This window comes from Alligator sinensis, unplaced genomic scaffold, assembly GCF_000455745.1.
Source record: "Alligator sinensis unplaced genomic scaffold, ASM45574v1 scaffold398_1, whole genome shotgun sequence".
NCBI classification, from domain to species: domain Eukaryota; kingdom Metazoa; phylum Chordata; order Crocodylia; family Alligatoridae; genus Alligator; species Alligator sinensis.
This window is the reverse complement of record NW_005842708.1, coordinates 677,904-681,079: the sequence shown is the minus strand read 5'-3', so window position 1 is coordinate 681,079 and position 3,176 is coordinate 677,904. Positions and strand designations below refer to the sequence as shown.

At 51.1% G+C, this 3,176-nt stretch overlaps 1 protein-coding gene across 2 annotated transcripts in view; it reads right to left on the bottom strand.

Moving 5' to 3' along the window:
* Positions 1-3,176, bottom strand: part of LOC102381092 (matrix metalloproteinase-24) — a 253,273-nt gene that overhangs the window by 64,793 nt on the left and 185,304 nt on the right. The window lies entirely within an intron of this gene.

Sequence of the window (3,176 nt, the reverse complement as noted above, 5' to 3'; positions counted from 1 at the left end):
AGGAAGATGTTCTTTCCCTGCTTGCTGGTGAAAAACTAAACTGCTGCCTCCAGCTCTGAGAGCAGGGCATTAAATGGTTGTGAAAGCAACTAAAGAAAGGAAATTGGGGAGTGAGGAGGGCGGCATTCACCCCATCTGCATGTGGAGCTTGGGGAACCCCAGCAGTGGGAGATTCACTTTCAGGAACACCGGCTGCTCCACCAAACCAGGATCCAAGGAGGTGCGGTGGGGTGTCACAACATCCCCAGTAATGCTGAATACCCTCTCGCTTGGAACACTGGTCGATGGACAGGACAGGTGCTCCCAGGCAACCGTGGCCAGATCCTGCCACATCTGGCTGTGGGTTACCCAATAGGCCAAGGGGTTGCATTGCAGTGGCTCCCCATCCTTGGCAAGATAGGTAGCCACCAAGGCCTCCATGCTACTTTCTGGATAGTTGTGTATGGTGCCTCTGGACCCCAATATTGAAGACATACCCTTGGCCCACATTGGCAGCAACTTTGGTGGAGGAAATTGGCTGGTACATGGAGTGCTGGCACAGGAAAGTGGATCCCCCTCTTGCAAGTCCCCCTGCCTCTGTCCTTCTGCCTCCCTAACTCTGTTCACCAGCACTTCCATCCAGTGATCAAGGGTTTTGGTGCTGCAGATGCTCCCCTTCACCCTCTGGTTGCATATGCCCACCAGCATGTGGACTGCACTGGAACGCAACAGATCTAGCCATTTCTTGATGCCCTGCTCCAGCCCAAAACATTGATTCTCTGGAACTTCTCCATTTGATTCTCAAGCTCCTTAACAATGGGGATCACCTGGCTAAAGAGGGCATCCCCAGCACTGAGGCTCTCGGTGACCTCGAGGAATGGTTTGAGGACTACCAAGATCTGGGAGATGGTATTCCACTCTGTTTTGTTAAGGGGGCAGCTGACCCCAATCTCCTGAGCAAGGCCATCTCATGGATGGCCTTCTGTTGTTCCACCAGCCCCTCCAGCATAGGGTGTGTGGAGTTCCACCAAGTCTCCACATCCTGCATGATTTTGTGCTGCAGGATGCTCAGCTCTGCCTGTCTATCCCACAGCATCTTGCCCCCCGCTTGATGCTCTGGTGGAAGTAGCCCACCACCTTCCTGCATCTTGAAATGAGCCAGCCAGTAGTGGTAGTGACAGTGCTGTCACCAGCAGCCCTGTCCCCCTCCAAGGCATCCCTGACTATGAGGTGGAACTTGTGTGCCACAGAGAGGATGACAACAAAGTTGGCATCACAGACTGCCTTGACCATATTGGCCCCATTGTTGATGACTATGAACCCACAGGTGAGCTTGCCATGCTCATTGAGCCACCCCTGCCCCATGTGGTTCATGGCCACCATGATCTCTCTTGCTGTGTGGGACTCATTCATCACCTCCACGTGAAGGAGAGCCCACCAATGCCCTGACTGATTTCAGCAGTGCCCTTTGCGGGAGAAGTAGTCATGATCTCTAACCCCAGCTGCTCCAGATGTCTGCGGTGAAGTGCAAAACTACCTGTGGACCTGCCTTGTGCAGCTCCTCCCTCAAGTACTCCCTGCATGCCTCATACAGGGAGGGCACCACTGTCCTGCTAAAGGTGGTGCATGTGGGCACTCGGTAGGATAGGGCCATGAGCACCACGAGCCACCTGAACCCTGGACACTCAACGAAGGAGAAGGGCTGGCTAACCAGAGCAAGCATCTCGCAATCGAAGGAAAGCTGGGAGACAGTGACCACGAGCTGATCACTTTTACTATCCATCGCAAAGCTGACAAGTTGGTCAGCAATGCAGAAGTCCTCAACTTTAGGAGAGCTGACTTTGATAAACTCAGGAGGCAAGTTGGCGAGGTCCTAAGGGGCTATGACTCAACAGGGAGGGGAGTCCAAGACGAGTGGTTGCTCCTAAAGGGAGCAATCCTGAAAGCACAAGGGACGTTCATCCCATCTTGGAGGAAAGGTAGCAAAAGGGCACAGCAAGCCTCTTGGCTCAGCAGGGAACTCATAGACCTCCTACATCTAAAAGGAGAGGCTTATAAAGGATGGAAGACAAAAATCACCACTAAGGAGGAGTATTCTGCACTGGCCCATACCTATAGGAAGCGAACTAGGAAAGCCAAGACTGTAACCAAACTCCAACTGGCTGCATATATCAAGGACAATAAAAAGTCCTTTTTCAGATATGCGGGGAGTCAGAAGAAAAGCATGGGTAACATTGGACCCCTGCTAAACCAAATGGTACAACTGGCAACCGACACCCAGGAAAAAGCCAACTTGCTTAATGGGTACTTTGTGTCGGTTTTTTACCAGCCCAAAGGGACTGCCCTGCCTAACATGATGCAGGATAGCCCGGGTGAAGGTGAATTTATACCCAGTATCAGTGTAGAACTTGTAAAGGAACACCTTGAGAGGCTGGGCACCTTCAGTACACCTAATCCTGACAGCTTGCACCTCAGAGTACTTAAGGAGTTGTCAGGCATCATAGCCCAGCCACTGGGAAGGATATTTAAAAACTTGTGGCACTCAGGTGAAGTACCCAAAGATTGGAAGGCCAATGTGGTGCTTATATTCAAGAAAGGGAGGAAAGTAGATCTGGGGAACTACCGGCCAATCAGTTTGACCTCAATCCCTGGAAAGATTTTGGAAAAAATTATTCAGGAATCCATTCTAGACAAGCTGGCTGATGGCAACATCTTGAGCGACAGCCGGCACAGGTTTGTTGTGGGTAGGCCCCACTGAGCGCTCCCCGGAAGTGCTTCTGGTCCACTTCTGGGTCTGCTGCCAAGTGCTCTGGGAAACCCCCCATGCTTCTGTGGGACACTCCATGCCCCCCAGCATCTCAGCATTCATGAGCCGCCTGCTACCTAGAGGTATGTAGAAAAACACATTTAAAAGCTGTGTCTATGTCCAAATTGCCAAATCTCTCCAAATTGATTCGGAGGGTTTTGATTCGATTCGGAGAGATTAAAGGGTCTTCTGATTTGATTCAGATTCGGAGATTTGGCCACTGAATCAGGCTGAAAATCCACTGAATCGAATTGGGGACCAAAGCTTTGCATAGCCCTAGTTGGCAATACTGCATTTATTTTATGCCCCCCCCACCCAACCTGGTTGACATCTGATGCCTAAAGGTAAACAACCTGCTTTTGTTCCCTGGAACCCTCCTAAATTTGCATTC